Here is a 20,676-nt window from a genome sequence, read left to right as displayed (position 1 = left end):
CTATAATTTTCTGTAATTTTTACTATAATTTTTACAATTTTTATGAGTAAAATTCCCGGCGGTTCCGTTTAGCGGGTTTTCGGGCACAATCGCGGAACGAATCCCCTTGCGGGGCCAGGGGCAACACCCCTACCCACGATCTAACCATCGTGAGTGTTCCTTAGCGATCCTACAGCGCCTTAGCCCGCTGTCCCAAAAAGATTTGGGGCGAAACCTTGCCGTTTCGGAAAAATCTTCTCGGTAGTCGAAGCCTACAAGTGTCAAAACACTTGTGCTTCGCTTCTACGAGAAAAATACCCATAAAAACTATAAAAATAGGAAATTTACAGAATATTACAGAAATTTTATTTTTCATAAAAATACAAAATATACTCATACAAGACTTCGCGCGTGGCTCTGACACCACTGTTGGGCTTTTCGGGCCGCGAAAACCGCTTTTTCGGGTCGCGGAAACCATGAAACCCCCGTCACCGGATCCGTGCGAAGATTAAAATTTCGAAAAACCTTCGAGTACGAGTTTACTAACTCTAGATCTACATTAGAGTTCTAGATGGTTAAGAGTTTTACCCTTGATGCGCGCCCTTCGCGAATCCCGCTCGTCGATGCCGGATCTCAAGATTGTCAAAGTAGACAATCCTCTACACGTATCCACACGAACAAAAGAGGGAGAAAACCAAACTAAAGTGTGCTAGCACCTTAGTAGGGTTTGGCCAAGGTAGGATGAGAGGGAGAAAAGAATGAGAGCAAGAGGGAGAAGATGGAATAAAATGCCTTGAATAAAAAAAAATGAATTCCATTCATCACAATAAGTGGCCGGCCACTATTGTAACCTCCTCTCATTTAATGTGGCCATTAAAATGAGAAGGAGATTTGTAACCTCCATGAGGTGGCACACACATGTTCTAAACATGATGATGTGCAACACCATTATTGGCCACTTAATGCCAACTCACAAATGATGTGACATAAAGTCAAGTCAAACTTGATTTTTCCTCTTCCTCTTAAGTCAAGTCAAAGTTGACATTATAACTCTCATGGTTGATCTAATCCAACCATTTGATTCAAGTCAATTTAATATAATGAATCTAATTCATTTAATTAAATTGATTCAATGAGTCAAAATCTAAATTAGACTCATTGAACACATGAATCAACTTGAGTCCAACTCAATTAGTACAATTAGGATTACTCTTAATCCAATTTGATTCATCACATGAATCTAACCCTCTTGGTTCATCATATGAACCTAATCTCCATCTAATTGTCCTTTGTGTGTGACCCTATAGGTTCTTATAACGTTGGCAATACTCCTAAACCCATTTAGAAGCATAAGTAATGAGCGGTATCTAGCAACACATCATTACTACCCAAGTTATAAGAATGTTGAGATCCAACATCACCTTGTGACTACTAATTGTGACTCCTCACAATATATGACATTGTCCTTCTATTCTAGACATCTAGATTGATCAATGTGAGGCATAGACCGTGTCATCCTCTAATCAATCTAAATCTTGAACTTCAAGTAGACTCACTAAATCAAATGAGCTCAATATCTCATATTGACTCATTTGGGCATGGCCATGCACTTCGTGGTCTCACTCTATCAAGAATATCGATGTCACTCCCGTCATATAGGAGGGATAGATCTCATCTACATTACTCACATCTCTCCGCATAATTTGTTACATACCCAGTAATCGCCTTTATAGTCCACCCAGTTACGGGTGACGTTTGACGAAACCAAAGTACATAACTCCTTATGTAGGGAATCATGGTGACTTCAGGTCTAAGGACTAGTAGTCATACTAATAGTCACATGAGAAAGTATATGACACTCATATAACGATCCATGATACTTTCTCATGGCGGGTCATTCAGTATACATTCTCCAATGCATACCCATGTGTCAACTTGATATCTTCATATCCATGACTTGTGAGATCAAGTCATCGAGTTGACCTACATGCTAGTCTTATTGCATTAACATTACCCCTGAATGTTAATACTCGACTAGGAATGATTAAGAGTAGTGTTCCCTATATCATCTCACTATCGATTCAACCAATCGATTGATATAGGTAAGAACCTTCTACTCAAGGACGCTATTATATTTAGTTTATTTGGCACCAATACAAGTAAGCATAATAACCAAAAACCAAATTCCTTTATATATAAGAAATATGATACAATGAGTCCATACAACAATCATCAAATGATTGACTCTAGGGCTCTAACTAACACAAACAACATTCTATGCGCAAACATTACTAACGATAAAATCTACATCTTGCACAACAGCTTAGAACTAGCTTTATTTGTATTAGTTAAAATTAAGTTTTGATACTATATATAACTTTTACTAGCTCAAACCTTCATAAGAAAGGTGATTTTGGAGAAATTTAAATATCATAGGGCCATCAATGGATTTTGACCAAAATCTATTAATGAACCTAGACATCTCTAATTGCGACCATTTCAAGTCTTGTGAGTTTCTAGTATGCCAAGACTATCCATTAATGATTTAAAGCTCCATAGAGGTGATCGAACGCTACGAAACATCTCAGCCTTATTGTGGGTCCGATATGCTAACATATCAGGCCTAAGTTGGGCTGATAGGTTGGGACCTGGGCCTCTTTGTTCAGCCGATCACTTCCAAGTTTTTGCTCTCCAAATCTAAAATTTGACACCATATTGTTGGACCGAGACGCGCTAGAGGGGGGGGTGAATAGTGCTCGCGACTATTTCATTTTTCGAATCGCAAAAACTATCGGAGTAATTAAAACGCAGCGGAATAAAGGAAAGAAACACAAACAGAAGGACACAGAGAATTTTACTTCGTTCGGAGCCTTGATCGACTCCTACTCGAAGGCCCGCGATCCTTGATCGCTTTGCGTAGGCAACAACTATAAGCTCGATAAAATGATTACAAGATGACGTACAAATAAATGCAAAAACTAATTATACCGATGACAAGAATAGAATCTCGGATCTTCGGGTCGTCGTAAACTTGTAGCAGCACTTTCGGGCGTCTTTCAGAGCAGCACGTTGGAGACAGAAGACTTGGAAATTGTTGAAGAGAGCTGCTGGTCGAAACCCCTTATAAAGGGTGTTCAAGGCGCCTTCTACTGTTCAACAAGGCGCCTTGAAAGAGCCGAGTCAGCCGCGGAGATAAGTGCTGAACTGGTCGAACCTTATCAGGTTCAAGGCGCCTCCAACCACTCCAAGGCGCCTTCATCAAGCTGTCCAAGGCGCCTTCCACTGTTCACCAAGGCGCCTCCAAACTTGCTTCGCAGCCAGCTCCAGCCTTGCACCCGAGGCGCCTCCAAGCTCCATGGAGGCGCCTCGGTACTGTTCATCCGAGGCCAATTATGCATTTTGGTCCCTGCAAGATATGTTAATCCCCAAAATACCCTGCAGCACAAAGTTTAGCATAAAACAACAGTATAAATATGATAATGACAGTCTTCGGACTGTTCGAGTCTGACTTCAGATTTCCGACCGGAAACCCTAGGTCGACCCGACACCTACTGTTCCCTCTACGGGGAACGCGTCCTCACCTACTCACTCAGGAGATTTACCTGTTGCCAGTGCGATCCTCCAGATCGAATGGACTTTTGCTCAGCACTCGACGCTTCCGGACTTTCTGCTGGACATCCGCTTCCCGGCTAGTCCAGTCTTTCACCTGGTTCGCGACACCAGGACTTTCCACCTAGGGTTACCACCCCCTAGGACTTTTGCCTGAAGCCATCGACCTGCCAAGACTTTCCGCATAGGGTTACCTCCCCCTATGACCTAGGGTTACCACCCCCTAGGGTTTTTCCCTTTGCCTAACCGCAGCTAGGACTTTCCTGAAATACTCAAGCAGACTTGTTAGATCACAAGGTACCTTAACTTTGAATCCTTTGCCATTATCAAAACACGAGTTCGATCGTCGAATGGTTCCCGCATCAACACATATCTCCCTTCTATAAGATATAAACTCGGTACGATTTGTGAAATAGTATAGAAATTTCAGTAGGCTAGGTCCAACAGTATGTTTTAAGCCTACAGCGTGTGATTGGTAATATCTAATAGTATTTTAATATAGCTTTAATCTCTAACTAGGTTGTGACTCTAAAATAAATTGGTGGTGTTTACTGTTGTTGTAAATTTAATGATGTTTATTTAAAGAAATTCATAAGCTTGACATGTTCCATGCCAAATGGCACGGAGCAAGAGCTTTATTTGTATTGGTTAAAACTATGTTTTGACACCATATATAGCTTCTACTAGCTTGAACCTTCATAGGGAAGGTAATTTTTGTCACGTCCCGGGGGAGTCCCTGCCAGAAGAAATTTTGACAGCATCTCCCCTGTACGAGTGACAATCTAAAATTTACTACATCAATCCAGATACCTCGGCCAACACGGCCGGAACAATAACAATAAAAATAAGTCAAACACCCACACATTTTAATAGTAAAACTAAACTAATGCAACGATAAGAAAAAATCCTTTCAAATATCCTACTCAACTACACTTATAAAGCTCAAAACTTATATCCTACTCAACTACACCCATAAAACTCAAATCATGACGCAATTAAAATCAACTCACCTCTTCTACCATCCAAGCAGGCATGTAGTAAAACATATCCAATAAAACTCATCGACAATAAAGATAATACAATATCCATAAAGTAAAACCAACATAAGTCTAATACATAGACAACTATATAGTAAGAAGAGAACAATAAAAATGTCCATATGAAAATCCTCGAAATCTGGAGGGAGACTAGCGACTAGAAATCCTCCAGACAACCTCAACATGAAAATAGTATATCAACGGGGTGAGTCAACTCCTCAGCGGGTTACTACTGACATGGATAGTAAGAAATAACCAATAGCAATAATTATGCGTACAGTCTCCTGATATAGGAATGATAAATGCAAACTGAAATATATAGGAGAAAAACTGTACTAACTAGGACCTGATGTATGAATAATAGACCGAGAGATATAGAAATCGTGTATGCATGTCAAACATATGCATCCACCAAATATGCAGCATATAAGTGCAGCAAACACAAGTAATAAATGCATTAATACGTATGATGCCAATGACATGTCCTGGTCACCCCTACTGTCAGTCAGCCGTCTCACACACGATGCGAGTGGGTAGGGCTATGACAACCGTGCACTCTGTCATCACTGCTCTTGAGTGAGTGACGGAGTGGGCGAGATGCTGTCGGAGTATACCTATCCTCCTACCCCAAATCATAAGTGGGGGAGCGCAATGCTCTCATCTCCCTGAGACAATCCAGAGGAGGGATCTCTGTCGGCTACCACGCCGCGTCACACTACACATGAGCGGACCAACGGAGCCAAACAGAGCAAAACTGTCTGTCGGCTACCACGCTCTGTCACCAGACCAACGAAGAAGCCTAACGGAGCAGAATTGTCTGTCGGCTACCACGCTAAGTCACTAAACCAGCGGAGCCTAACAGCAGAACTGTCATACACTCTGCCTAACATATCACTAACCCATGAGTGGTGGTGTGTGCAGATCTATGTAACTGGCGATGTGCTCAACAATAATGGAGCCGACTATCGCACAGTATACAATCATGCGAGATGATGCATGACACTAAGTATGGAAATATCTTGATCCTGTCCATCTCTACATAATGTGTACCATAGGATAAATAGATCCAATCAATGGTCTAGGTATACAAGGCAGATATGGTATAAAGACCTAGGTCCTGAACATAATAAAGTATGGTTATGTCACTACCTCTATAAGCATATAAAGTCAGGTGGGTACTAACATGGAATGCATAAAAAGTAAGCAAAACAAACATGTAACAGGTATCCGGTAGTGACAAACCGATGCAGATAAGAAACATAATTATTACTACTTGTTAAAACTACTATACATATCAAATGACATATCTAAAAGATAAGTCAAGGTACTCGCCTCCAATAGAAAGGTCCAATCCAGTCCAAATCTAACGTCGAGATGCTCGTCTCGCGTCAAAGTCCTGTGTCACCAATATATATACATTTTTATTTAGTTACAACTCAAATGAATAGCTAAATAAAATCCTTAAGAACAATTTAGGGGAAAACTCTAAACCATAAATCTCAACCTAGCTAAAATTAAATCCAACAATTAATTAGGGTTAGTCACCTAATCCCCAATCAACCCATTAGATTAATAATCCAGACCTAAATCAATTATACCAATCATGAAGTCTACCTCATACCTAATTCAAACACATAAACAATATTCATTTCATTACCCTACTCCTTACCTCAATTCAGAGTCGTTGTTGCTGCTGGAACAAGGGGCTGTTGGATGGGGTTGCTGCCAGAATCAAGATTAGAGCCACTACTGAAACCAGAAACCCTAATCAACAATTTCCCTGTCAAACCAAGTACCCCAAACTAACCATCTCACATTCCCCTACCCAAATCAGTGGTTAGAGTTGAGGATTACCTCATATTTTTGGCAGTTAGGAAGGAATTGTAATCGGATAATTTGTCCAGCAACTCCCACAGGCGGTGGCGGAAGTCTAGGGCACAGACACGAGGGGAGATGAAGAAGTAGGGACCTCGACTGGCGACGGTTGCTCGGTGTTCGCAGCCGGAAGAGGGTCGGCAGTGACGGGCAGTAGCGGTGTCACGATGGAGAAGAAGCAATCGGCGGCCCTGGGCATAGGTGAGGTGGAGACTCGGATGATAGACTCCCGGCGATCTCCAATGCCCGCGACTAGGAGAGGAGAGGGAGGATTCGACGCTAGGGTTCCTGTGGTCGGTGATCGGCGCGATGGGGGCAATTGGTGACGGAGCGATCAGTGATGGTAGCGATCAATCGAGGATGGCACAACATGATCACAAAAGAGAGGGGAACTCGGCGACACCAGATCTCCCCTGGTCGGTGGCGTCGAGCTGTGGCGGATGGAGACAATGCAGAGAGGCGCGAAGAGAGGGATTTCGCGAGCAAGAGGAATCGACGCAAGGAGAGGGGCTTTGCAGATGGGCTTTGTATGCACGGGAGAAAGGAACCGACGCTTGTGGTTAGGGCAAATCGAGCGTGAGTTCGGCAGGGCATGACGTCGAGAGGCTAGGGCACTCGGGTTTGACGGGGGAGAAAGAAAAAAATAGAAATTAAAAATAAATAAAAAAGAAAATCAACTTTTTCTCGTTAAATGAGGTAGCTTAAACAGACTTTCTCGAGACCCAGTTTTTATCCCCGTAACCGAAGGCATACAGTTTCCGAAAAATTCTGAAAAAATTTCTAAAAATTTTGAAAATTTTCCTTATGGTTATTCAACCTTTTTTTTTTTGGTATTTTACAATTTTAGATAAATCTAAGTATCGTAGACTGATGATCCTAGACATCTCTGATTGCGGTCATTTCATAACAGCATATTTTTTTAACTGTCTCAGTAATGACGTCGAATATAAACGACAAAGAGGTACATCAATGGGTACACAAAAGATTCCTCGGATAATTATTGCATATGACTCAGACTGTACACTTTTCATCACCTAACAAACTCCGAAGCAAGAAGTCACCTCACGATCACGGAGGTTGTGAGAGGTGGTATATAAAGGGGGTCATCTCGATTGACATTGTACACAATTGGCATCACTTAAATCTTATGCTTGCGTGTATCCTTTACTGTTCTTCATTCACCCATCGGAAAATATACTGATTTGAGGGTCGGAGAGCCTTGCTAGGGACCCTTTCCCTGGTCTTTGGTCACTAACGCTTTGTTGAATCATTGGATTGTGCGTAGGATCGTTGAGGAGCATCACCGCGAATTGAAAGATCTTTTCTCCGTCAACAGACCATCTACTAAAGTCAACGTGCCATCTCCTTAGACTTCACCATCTCTTTAGCCTTTAGACAGGATCAATAGTATTCGATTGTATTACTTTTCATTTTAGTAATTTAGGTAAATACTGTGATTGCTATCGTTTTTCAGTGCGATTATATATATATACCATCAGAGTACATCAAAAAATAATCATAGAAGCCCATCCAAATAATCAATATTTTTAGATTTATTGTTCCATTAGACAAAAATCTCTACATTGTTCCACAACTAAACTTTAAATTTTAAATATCTCATTAACTATTTAAAAGATCTAACCATTATACGGTATCCCAGGATATAAATTTGATCATATTAAATAGTAATAGAATGTTGGAAAATTATGTCGTTTACTCAAGTCAATTCTTTTCCTATCTTATATATAACTATATATAATTCAAATGCAATAGTTGGACCATGATCCATAGTCAAAAAGAAAGAAAAAACAAATAAAGTAGAACGATGCATCAATCACAGAGAAAATTATATCGTTTACTCAAGTCATTTTCTTGTCTTATATAACTATATTATATATACTATAAATGCAATTAGTCGGTACCATACATATATATTCAAAAAAAAAAAAGTAGAACAATATATCAATTATATGCCGTTTAATAGAGTCAATTTCCTGTTTTATGTATCTATATTCAATCCAAATACAGTATATAGTTGGACAACGTAACAATACATAGTCAAAAAGAAAAAAAGAAGACAAATAATGCACAATCATAGAGAAAATTTTGCCGTTTACTCAAGTCAATTTCCTATCTTATATATAATTATATATAATCCAAATGCAATAGTTGAACCACAATACATAGTCAAGAAAAGAGAAGACAACAATGTATCAATCATGACATATTTGATGACTTCCACCTATTATCATTTGTCTCTATTTCTCTAGAAAAATGATAGAATTTACTTACTCAATTATTCCAACAGGGAACAAAAGGAGAGGTTTACCTAGTCAATTCCAAAATGGTAGGCTTTACTCTTTTCCTTTTTTCTTTTTTTTTTTTCTAATTTACTCTTTTCCAACAAAACATTGACTTAAACTTGACTTTAACCTAACTTTAACTCTATGAGTGATCATGTCCAGTCGGCATATGATTTTGAAAGGATAAAAAATAAATAAATCAAATCAATACTCATCGGCTTCATGGACAATAATAATAGTCCTCATGTCCAATAGGCTAATTTTGCTTCCATAATTTATCAATGTAACGATCTAATTAATAATCATTGTCTAATATAAAACTAATTACATCTGATGTGAAAAATATAAAGAAGATGTTCATTACATAACTTAGAATTGAGAAGTGGTCACCGTTATATATGTATCCTTTTGCCTATAAATATACCACAAGCCATGCAACTCCATTCGCACTTCCTATAAGCAGAAACAGAAGCAGAGCATGGCGCAGCGGATTGCATATTTGTTTCTCTTAGTGCTTGTCTTCTACACCGTGATCGCCGTCTCGCCGGCGGCTTTGGCTACCAGAGTGATGAGCAATCATGCGTTTGTTCAAAGTAAGTTAATCTGATTCGTCTTAACAATATATAATTAATCCCATTGTTGGTGAGAAGGAAGTGAATATACAGGTTCTTCTGGTATATTCCTAATAATTTTCTCTCGTAATTATATTTCTAATAAATGATCGATGGTGCATGCGTGCAGAAAAATTCATCAGCAAGAACGACAATTATGGTGATCCTCAATATCCTCCTACTTATGCAACGTATCCCAGACGGAATCCGCCATGCACTTATCCTCCCTGTAAACGTTGAAAAGGATAACATCTCGACTAGAATTAGGTATATGTAAACTTCAGAGGCTATATATATGCACACATTAATATAATCCAATAATCCCAGTGACATATACATATAATATATATATACCATTTTATGTTGTAACTCCACATTTTTCTTTTCTTTTTTCTTTGCTTTTGTTACTGTGAAATATATATACTAATATTTGCTTAATTTGTATCAGGTTCGTAACCGTGGCTGTGCTACTGAACCAGTTAATTATAAGGCTGCGGCAAGTGTCCTACGATATATGTTGGCTAGCTATCTAAGTATTATTATCTTAAATAAAGTTGTCATGTATGGAGTACTTATACTGTTGTATTAGCACTCGTTCAGTATGTTAAATAAAGCCTGTTGCTTTTCAGGAATACAATATATATATAAGTTAGTGCATATGTTAATGGAGCTTCAATTTAGAGAAAAACCTAGGGGTGATTACGGATCGGATTGATTGATTATTGGGGTAAAAAATTATCCGATCTTACTAGATCAGATAATGTAATATCAGGACCTACATCCGGCCTTATATCCGACGATCCTTATATATCAGATATCCGACGGGTTATCAGTTATTTAAATATCCGATCCTATATCCAATAAAATATAAAATATAAATACAAGTATAACAAAAAAAATATTTTAAAATGATAATAGATATTACTTATTATACGTTGTAGCAACTAATCAGAAACAGCTAGTATAACATGTAGCAGTTTATCGGCAGTAGCTGCTACTCTCGCATGATTACATGCTGCGTGATAGTCTGTTCCATTATTGTTGAGCACATCGTCAGTTTCATCTCTGTCGGTGCTCCGTTGATCCGCTCATGGGTAGCGTGACGCAGTGTGCACTACAATAACTGATATCCGACGGGTTATCAGTTATTTAAATATCCGATCCTATATCCAATAAAATATAAAATATAAATACAAGTATAACAAAAAAAATATTTTAAAATGATAATAGATATTACTTATTATACGTTGTAGCAACTAATCAGAAACAGCTAGTATAACATGTAGCAGTTTATCGGCAGTAGCTGCTACTCTCGCATGATTACATGCTGCGTGATAGTCTGTTTCATTATTGTTGAGCACATCGTCAGTTTCATCTCTGTCGGTGCTCCGTTGATCCGCTCATGGGTAGCGTGACGCAGCGTGCACTACAAGAAAATTATAATTTCACAACACTTAAAAGACAACGTTTTTTTAAAAAAATGTTGTCTTTTTTTTTTCTACCACACTTTTCACTAGAAGCGTTATCTATGTTTTATATTTTTTATTAAAGACAATACTCTTGCAAATAAACGTTGTCTATTGGTATTTGTTTTATCAAAGACAACACTTTTCAAAAAAGTGTTGTCAACCAGTATTTTTTAATATCTACCTCAACCATTTTTTTTAACACTACGTAACCTAACTTCTTCCACAAACCTCCCTTCACGAAATTAACCTAGCCTCTCCGCCAAAACGTCAAAACTCATCTCCGCCGAAACCAACTTTCACCCCTTCATCCACCGGCCAACTCCCAGGTCTCCACCGTCATCCGGCCGACTGCCATCCCTCATTCCATCTTCTCCAATCAAGCAACATCATCTTCCCGGCGCCAGCATAAGTCGTTGTCTTCTTCTCTATCTTCCTCCTTTACTACATCCGGCCAACCACCTCCTCTCCATCACCGCTGGTGGAGTTACTTACTCTCATCTCTCCTATTCAGATTAGAAGAGGAGAGGCCATAGCTTCCTTCCGGCAGCCACCTCTCTTCCATCCATCATCCGACAACTTCTCCTTGGGTTAGAGGAGGAACTAAAGCCTTCCCCTTTCTCTCCTCGGGTTAGAAGAGAGGAAGCTCCACTCCTACTTTCGGTAATCCCCTCTTTCACTAGCTCTTCTCTACCTCATCAAGCTCCGAATTCGTTTCCACAACATCACCACCTCTCCTCTTCTGGATTAGGAAGAGGAGAGCTTTATACCTACCACCGACAACCCCCATTCCCTCTCTACTTCGGGTTAGAAGTGGAGAGTTCCTTTCCTCCACTCCGGCAGCCCTTCATCATTTCCAAGCAACTTGCTCCACTCCGGAAGCCCTCCATATTCCCTCTTTTGGTTAGAAGAGGGGAAGAGGTCACTTCTAGACAACCACTACATCTGAAGGTCCATCCGCAACTGAAGCTTCATTCACGTCAACGATATTAGGTTATTTTTTACTTGTGTTGGATTGAGTTGGTTGTCGGTTGTTGTTTATCTTTGTTATGTGTTGATGGTTTGATTGATTGTATTAAATTATCCTTCTATGTTATGATTGTACGTACTTAGCATAATTCAATTCAAGCTCACCAAATGTTTGATGAAATGTCCCAATCATTTGTAGTTTATTTATTGAAAATCATTTAAGCATAGACTAACATTGTTATAAATCAAATTACTTGGAAAACATGTTAAGACATTTTTCCATAAGATATTTTTAGATTTATCTGCCATGTCATCTTGAATTATATTTGTTTAGACAATATGACATTACAAGCAAATCAATATGGAAAAAGGTCTATTGGTAACTTGATAACAGATGACTTGTATTTTATGAAAATTACATGTTAGTAACATAAATGATGCTTTACCTTTCGAGGATTATTTCAAGATATTATTTTAATTGTTGCTACATCTTTGCAGGGACCACTAGGAAAAAAATGCCAAATTACCTATTTCAACTGCTGCTCAATTGAGAACAATGCGAAAGCGATCTGACAACTATCTTGTTCTAAACATCGAGTCTGGGTCTGATCATTCAGTTGCAGTAGAGTCTGATGCTAAAGGTTTGCACTTCAACCTTCTGATCAGAAAAGGAATTCATCATTAAGTCATGTTTTCAAATCTCTGAATACTTTTGATCTAATCCCAAGACAAGAAAAACTGATTGCGGATAGACTTGATAATATTTGGTGAGTTCTAAATCAATATCTTCAAGTTTGATGTTGTTTTGGTATTTTTCTTTCTTGATATTTTCCTCCAAAGATCTTGTAAATCTTTTTTAATGCAAAGTCATATATCTATTTGAAATAAAACTACGGTCATTAGATCCTCTAGTCTAGTATACATTTTACATAGAACATCATTAAGGCTTCAAAATATCTGATTTATTTGAACTTTTCTTTAACGTCAGTTCAAATAAAGCTTGCAAACTAATGATCTAAGCAGTTCATAGAAATTGATCTTCATATTTGAAGAGATTTTAGTTTCCTTGACGAAGCAAATAAATTCATTTTCAAGGCATTTTTCTTCTCATGGTATGGTACCTAGCACCAGCAAACTTAAGTTATCAAGAAATAACTTGCAACTCTGCCTACAAGATTCTTATTTCATACTAGCAAACTATTTTTGTTATTATGGAAATACCGTTCAATCTAAGACATGATTTTTGTAGGGTTTCCAGGGGTCATCTTATGATGCACCGGCCTAGTGCAAGGCTAGGTCTCATGGCGTATATGATCTTCATGCATCTATGGTTGCTAGGAGTCATATTATGATATGACTAATAAATTTAGGCTACAAATTATATGATTAGAATGTAATATATCTTTTCATTAAGGGGCTTAGATGATGCAATGCTAGGAGAGGTTGAAAATGATATGCCAATACTGCAGGTATGACTCATCATTGCTTTCTTGGCAGAATCAAATAAACCCATTTTAAATCTTCATGTTTCGAGTAAGTTGTTGTTAAATTGTTTGCTTATATACAAGATCATTAAAGTTTGCCAAATATTTTCATCCCTTCTTACAGAAGTTGAAAACCTAGCCTTGCAAGAATGCTAGTTGGATGAGTGCATCGGGTTTGGTTCCAATACTAAATGTAGCTTCTATCTACAGATGCCTAACATGCTACAATATGCATAGTGTGCTGAAATGTTCTAGTTTTTATAGCAAAATGCAAGAAAACATGAGTGTGTTCACTGAAGAAGAAAGTAATCAAAAGTACGCTATTTTTTTCTTTCATTTGCCCACATATGTTGCTAACATCTACAAATGAAAATAATGTTATGTTACTTGTAAAATTTCAGGCTGCTTTACCTGATCGAAGATGACATCAAAAGATTACCCTGCTTTCAGGTTTTTTACATGTTTCCCTTGTTTATTTTGAAAATAAAAATTAAATTTTGATTGTTAGTAAAGATTACAGGAACAACAACTATATGCTATGTGGCACTGCATCCGAACTTCAGGGGTGTGACTGAGAAGTACTTCGACGAAGAACTATCAAGAAGGCTTTAAGCGAGAAGATGGTTAAAGTCAATGAGTAAAGAACATTCAAGTCAAGAGGATAAGTAGCATCTATCAAGATCCTTTAAGTTCATGCAATAAGATGTAGTCGATAGGAGTAGTTTTGAGTGTCTCCTAATTAAAATTTCTTTGTATGCGAGTAATTATATTTATTATAGAAGTATAAGAATGATAATTTGTATATTTATCTTGGTTGTTTATTTAATAATATGTTGTTAATTGAAGTAGATTCATTTTCATTTATTTTTTATGTCTTTGGTATTAAAAGATAATAGCTTAAAACCTCTTGTCCTTTGCTAAAAAAAGATAACGCGTTTTTATACATTGTGAAAGCGTTGTCTTTGCTAAAAAAGACAACATTTTTTCTACGTTGTCTTTTAAAAAGACAACATTTTTTATGCGTTGTCTTTAAAAAAGACAACGCTTTTTATGCGTTGTCTTTATAAAAAACGACAACGCTTTTAAAGCGTTGCAAAAGAGTTGTCTTTGCTATAAACGACAACGCTTTTAAAGCATTGTCTTTGAGCAGACTTTTAACAACAGTGCTTTTAACAACGCTTTTTCAGCCACATAGACAACGCTTTTAAAGCGTTGTCTATCAGCTTTTTTCTTGTAGTGGTGGTAGCACGTCAGTTTTGCTCTGTCGGTGCTCCGTTGGTCCGCTCATGGGTAGTGTGACGTAGAGTGGTAGCACGTCAGGGATCCCTCCCCGTCATTATGCACTGGGAGATGAGAGCATTACGCTCCCCCATTTATGATTTGGGGTAGGAGGATAGGTGTACTCCGACAGCATCTCGTCCACTCGGTCACTCATCAGGAGCAGTGACGTCAGAATACACGATTGTCACAACCCTATCCACTCGGTCTCACCATCGTGTGTGAGATGGCTGACTATCGTCAGGGGTGACCAGAACCCATCATTGGCATCATATGCATTTATACATTTACTGATTGTGTTTGCTGCACTTATATACTGCATTTGGATGGATGCATATGTTTGACATGCATACAGGATTTATGATACTCTCGGTCTGACGACTTGACTATTATGATAGGAGACCCTGGTGAGTACAGTTCTCTTCAGCCTTTTCTATTGTGCATTTTCACTTTTTGTTCAGGAGACTATACTCTATAGTTATTACTGTCTGTTATAGCTTACTATACATGTCAACTGGTATCTGCTGAGTTGTTGAACTCATCCTCGTGGACACTATCTTTTTCAGGTACCAGGTTGTTATGAAGTTGCTTGGAGTATCCTGTCTGACGGTCCCCACGTCACATCAGAAGACTTACAGTTTCCCTTTATGTTTTATTTGATTTATGTGTCAGTGTATTAAGCTTTGCACTCCGGTTTTGTTTCTGGAATGTTGTTGTTGTTACATGGTATTTTATTGTAAAATACCGAAAATAGGCAAAGGTTAATAAAGGAATTTTTCCGGAATTTTTGGAAATTTTTCGGGAATTTTTCGGAGCTTGTATGGACGAGTTAACGGGGATAAAATTTGGGTTCCGGGAAAGCATGTTTAGGTTACCCATTTAAGTGAGGAAAAGTTTACTTTTTCCTTTATTTTTCTTTTATTTCTTTCCTTTATTCTCTTTTCCTCCGTTTCTCTTCTTCGTCGAACCCACGCGCGCCTATTCTCCTTTGCCCTAACCGCAGAGCGGCTCTACTTCTTTCCCGAGCCCTAGGTGCGGACGACGCCGACGCCCTCTGCGATCTTCCTCCTCGCCAAGCGACGGCGCTAATCGCCACCTCAGCCGACGACCTCAATCGCCGGTGCCCTAGCCTCTGCCCCGATGCCAGCGACGCCGGCCTTCTCCACACCGACGCCTCCGCCAGCCACCAAGAGTCCTCCGACCCTCGCCGACTCTTGACCCGAGCACCACCGCAGGCTTTGTCTTCTTTTCTCGGAGTCGCCCTCTGCACGGAAGAGGCAAGCCCTAGTTGAGCCTTTGCCGATCTCCTCTGTGCCGGCCTCCTCCACTGTGCTGTGCCCTAGATCGCTGGAATTCAGAGGTTTGAGTAGGTTTTCAGTTGGGAGCAGCAACCCTAGCCTTGGTGTGTTTGTCCGTGCCCTAATTCCACTGTTGTGTCTTCCTTCAGCCACCTCCTACAGTGAAGTCTCGGCAGAGGAAGCAACAGGCAGTCACCTTCTAGGGGCGGACAGCCCAATTCGGCCACAAGTCTTGATCCAGTAGCAACAAGGTAAGGATTTGGTGATTTTAGGTAGCTGTCAGTGGAAGTTTTTATAAGGTTGCAAGCTTTGCGTAACAATTGTGAGGTTTGCTTGTTTTTGTTTACAGCAGCAAAACAACCCTTATCCGGTAGGAACTATCTGGCTGTGAGTTTGAGGTAAGGTTTAGGGTTTTTATTTTCGTTATAGATGTTGGTTAGAATGGTTGCAGGAGTTGGTGATACAGATTGAACCAGGAGATCAGTGAAAGGTAAGGTTTTTGGGTTTAACGTTTGTGGATTTAGGTCTTGATGTGGATAAGTTAATTGATTATCAGTTAAGGTTGATCAATAATTAGGGTTTCCCTAATTGAGTGAGTAGTTTGATTTAGTTATTTAATATATGTTGAGTAACTAAATTATATGTGTTAAATTAGGTAGGTTGATGATTATGACTCAGGGTTTTGCCCTAAATTGTGTTGAGAATTTTATTTAGCAATTCATTTGAATTTTAGCTAAATAAAATATCTGTGTATTGGTATTTCAGGACTTTGACGCGAGACGAGTATCTCGGAGTCAGGATTTGGACCATTTTATCGGAGGCGGGTACTTTTGACTTTTTGTCTTTGATATGCTTAGTAATGAAATTAATATGTTGCATTAATTGTGTTTCTTATCTGTTTCGGTTAATCACTACCCAAATCTTGGTACATGCTTGATTGATTGATTGGTTTGCATCTCATGTATATTTTACCTGTTTATACATGCTTATAGGGGGTAGTGATATACCATGCTTCACCATGTTCGGGACCTAGGTTTTTATACCTTCTGTGTACCTTTGATTCAATATGATTCTTTGACCTAGGGTGCACTTTTATAGATATATGGATTAGGTCAGGATGTTTTTATGGTTATTGCCATGCACCATATGCATGATTGCATGCTGTGCGATAGTCCGCTCCATTATTGTTGAGCACATCGTCAGTTACATGAATCTGCACACACCACCACTCATGGGTTAGTGGTCGATTCAGGCAGAGTGTGTTGCAGCAGGGACTCTGTTAGGCACCGTTGGTCCGCTCATGGGTAGTGTGACACAACGTGTTATCCGGCAGGGATTCCTCCCCGTCATCGTGTACCGGGAGTTGAGAGCATTGCGCTCCCCCATTTATGATTTGGGGTAGGAGGATAGGTGTACTCCGACAGCATCCCGTCCACTCGGTCACTCATCAGGAGTAGTGACGACAGAGTGCACGGTTGTCACAGCCCTACCCACTCGGCTTCACTATTGTGTGAGATGATCGACTGGCGTCAGGGGTGACCAGGACGCATCATTGGCATCATATGCATGATGCATTTATTGGTTGTGTTTGTGTTTGCTGCATTTATATGCTGCATATTGTTTGGATACCTATGTTTGACATGCATACAGGATTTTCCCTATCCCTCGGACTGTTTGACCTTATACTCAGGACCTGGTTAGTACAGTATTCTCCTGTTTACTTCAGATGCATTTTTATCTTTCTTATCAGGAGACTGTACGCATGATTAGTGCTAGGTGATATTTCTTTACTTTGCATATCAATTGTACCTGCTGAGTGTTGGACTCACCCCGCCTCCATTGTTGATATTTTCAGGTTGATGCTGTCAGGAGAGAGTTCCAGTTGCTGGTCCCTGCAGACCTCGAGGATATGATTAGTCTTTTGGTTTTTCTTTCATAGACTATGTTTTAAACTTGTTTTGTTTTTGGATTATTCTACTTATGGACATGGTACAGATTTTATTATGTCGATGGATTTGAATTTGAATTTTATTCTACTACATGCCTGCCTAGACGGCAGAAGAGGTGAGTTCATCGGTTTTGAGCTTTACGAGTGTAGTTGAGTAGGGTGGTTTTCGAGTCAGAGTATTACTGCTTTGTTTGATTATATATAACTGCGTGGATGTTTGTGTGGTTGTGTTATATTTATTGTTATTATTCCAGCCGCATGTGGCTGAGGTATGGAAATATGTAGAAAGTTTCAGATTGTCCGCCGTACAGGGGAGATGCTGCCGAAATTTCTTCGGACGGGGACTCCTTGGGGGCGTGACATTTATATTGTTTGTTGGTTGTGTAAGCCTAGCCGGCTAGCAGTCTGGTATTTTGGTTTGTATTTGGTTTTATATTGTATTCCGCTGTGTTTGGTTTGGTATAGCCGAGTGGGCTGTTAGATCTATATATAAACTGCGTGGTTGTATGTATGTTCCAGCTGCCTGTGGCTGATGTATACTGTGTCTGTAGAAATATTTCAGATTGTCACCTGTACAGGGGTGGTGTTGCCGAAATTTTTTCGAACAGGGACTTCCCCGGGGCGTGATAATTTAGTGGTATCAGAGCAGGTATACGATACTTGCTATGTGTTCTGGATTTTCGAGATTTATCTAATACCAATTTATTGGTATCAGAGCACGATTTACGAGTCTTATATCCCGTGTTTCGGATTTCGTGTTTTAGTTTTCTCGATGTGGCTTTTCGAGTTTTGGGACCTGGTAGCGACAGGACATCTCCAAGCTATAGGAGGTATGTTGGTATACAGTTATCCTACCTTTTTGTTAGTATGCATTGTTGACTATGATAGTTATGACATGTATTAGCACTTTGCATTTAGTACCTGTCTGGTTGTTGTAGCACATATTACATGTGATGGGTTAGCCACTGATCAGGGTTGACTCTAATAGAGATCAAGGACTAGTCTCTGGTGATTTTTTTTTATATCATATCACCAGTAGTTTTAGCTTCTGTTACTACTAGTTGGTTAGGAGATGGAGGCACATACCAGCCTTTCTTATTATTACCTGGGTAGTGGATGTTATCTACATATTCATGTTGACTTAGCCAGTAGAATACCATTTTATCTTAGTTAATTTCATCAGTAGATAATTGATTTACTCTTGTTAGATCGATCAGTAGAAGTCTGATTTACACTTGTTGATTTGGGTAGTCATGGATTGATATACCTTAGTTTCTTATGGAGGATTAATGTATTCTTGATTAGTTAGTAGATGACCGATTTAGTTTTGTTGGTCCGACCAGTAGGGGACTATCATACTCTATTTTAGAGGTACGAATCTTTGGGTTATTTGTGCTTAGTTAGGTATCTGGAGCACATTTGAGTGCATGACTTGTACTGACATGGAAAAGACTGAATTTGTGGTATACCATTATCGGTTTGGTCAGTCTATAGAGGATCGATGTATCCTATTTCATGTAGACTTTCATTTTTGACTATATGTTCCTAGTTGGATAACTTAGAAGGTAGCATAGGGAATGTCAGGTTGATTGGGTAAAATATATTGATTATTCATAGCTATGTTGCATGTATATATGATTGTTATGTGTTGTAGGAGCCCTGTGGTAGACTGTCCATTTGCAAGTAGTATATGTATACTTGTTCTGATATGGTTATTGTAGGTTCCTTGTGGATCATAGCTATGTAGTTAGGTGTACGTGTCTGATTGTTTTATTGGAGGTATCTTGTTGATTTAATCTGTGTTGTGGTATGTGCACATGTGACTGAGTGTCTTATTGGAAGTATCTTGTCGATTACATTGGTGTTGTGATATGTACATATGTGTTTGGTGTGATATCTGAGGTATCTTGTTGATTATGTTTGATTTGTGAGTGCACCTGGGTTTAGCATGCTTTATTGGAAGTATATGTTGATTATACTCTTGGCATAGGTGTATATATGTCATGTGAGTGTTATTTGAGGTGTATTGTCGATTATACCTACGATGATTTATGCAGACGGGTTCGGTATGTAATGTTGGAGGTATCACACTGATTTTTACCTGTGTTATGAGTATTTTGGTGTGTACTAATTGGGGGATTATGTTGATCATACCTATGTTGTAGGTGCACATGTGCCAGGTGTATTGTTGGTAGCGTTATGATGATTCTACTTATATGCAGTGTCTACATTATGTCATTGTGGTATTACTCTGTCAACTAATTCTTTTATTAGTGGGGGACCCACTATGATGTTGATAGAGTTGATGATGGATTTGATTTGCTTACTGGATTGTGATACCCTGGGTTGCTCACAGTGATATGTGATAGAGTGATTTCATGCAGTCACTAGTTGAATAGTTAGATGTCTTGTACATATTATGAACTGTTTATGGTGGAGCGTTGCTCCCATATATTTCGGGTTGTTTGTGGTGGAGCGTTGCTCCCACATATTTTGGATTGCTTGTGGTGGAGCGTTGCTCCCACATGTTATGAATTGTTTATGGTGGAGCGTTGCTCCTATATATTTTGGATTGTTGTGGTGGAGCGCTGCTCCTATATAGGTTACCTTGTTGGTGGTAGAGCGTTGCTCCCACATATATAGTATTTCTTGTGATGGAGCATTGCTCTCACATTAGATAATCTATTCTTTGGTGATTTGTAGTTATTGATCAGATTTCGGATATGTTATCGGGGATCTTTGGTTGAGATGTCTGTTGTACAGACATTATGAGTTTTTGGTAATGTCATTTGGGCTTACCGATGCTCCAGCGGTATTTA

The 20,676-nt window shown here is 39.1% G+C and overlaps 2 long non-coding RNA genes across 9 annotated transcripts; both read left to right on the top strand.

Annotated features, from left to right (window-relative positions):
- The first annotated feature begins 9,219 nt into the window (after positions 1–9,219).
- LOC122009972 lies at positions 9,220–10,073 on the top strand. Its single transcript, XR_006119754.1, has 3 exons — positions 9,220–9,396; positions 9,545–9,681; positions 9,863–10,073. It is a non-coding gene; the product is annotated as an uncharacterized LOC122009972 (long non-coding RNA).
- A 994-nt stretch (positions 10,074–11,067) lies between these two features.
- LOC121985241 lies at positions 11,068–14,178 on the top strand. Of its 8 annotated transcripts, none has more exons than XR_006113105.1 (5): positions 11,068–11,543; positions 11,632–11,873; positions 12,348–13,648; positions 13,735–13,783; positions 13,854–14,178. It is a non-coding gene; the product is annotated as an uncharacterized LOC121985241 (long non-coding RNA). The 8 variants fall into 8 exon arrangements; XR_006113100.1 differs by having other exon boundaries at positions 11,069–11,873; positions 12,348–13,318; positions 13,458–13,648; XR_006113101.1 differs by having other exon boundaries at positions 11,070–11,873; positions 12,348–12,490; positions 13,108–13,648.
- The last annotated feature ends 6,498 nt before the right edge of the window (positions 14,179–20,676 follow it).

This window comes from Zingiber officinale, chromosome 1B (assembly GCF_018446385.1).
Source record: "Zingiber officinale cultivar Zhangliang chromosome 1B, Zo_v1.1, whole genome shotgun sequence".
Classification (NCBI taxonomy): Eukaryota; Viridiplantae; Streptophyta; class Magnoliopsida; order Zingiberales; family Zingiberaceae; genus Zingiber; species Zingiber officinale.
This window is presented reverse-complemented; position numbering and strand designations above follow the sequence as displayed.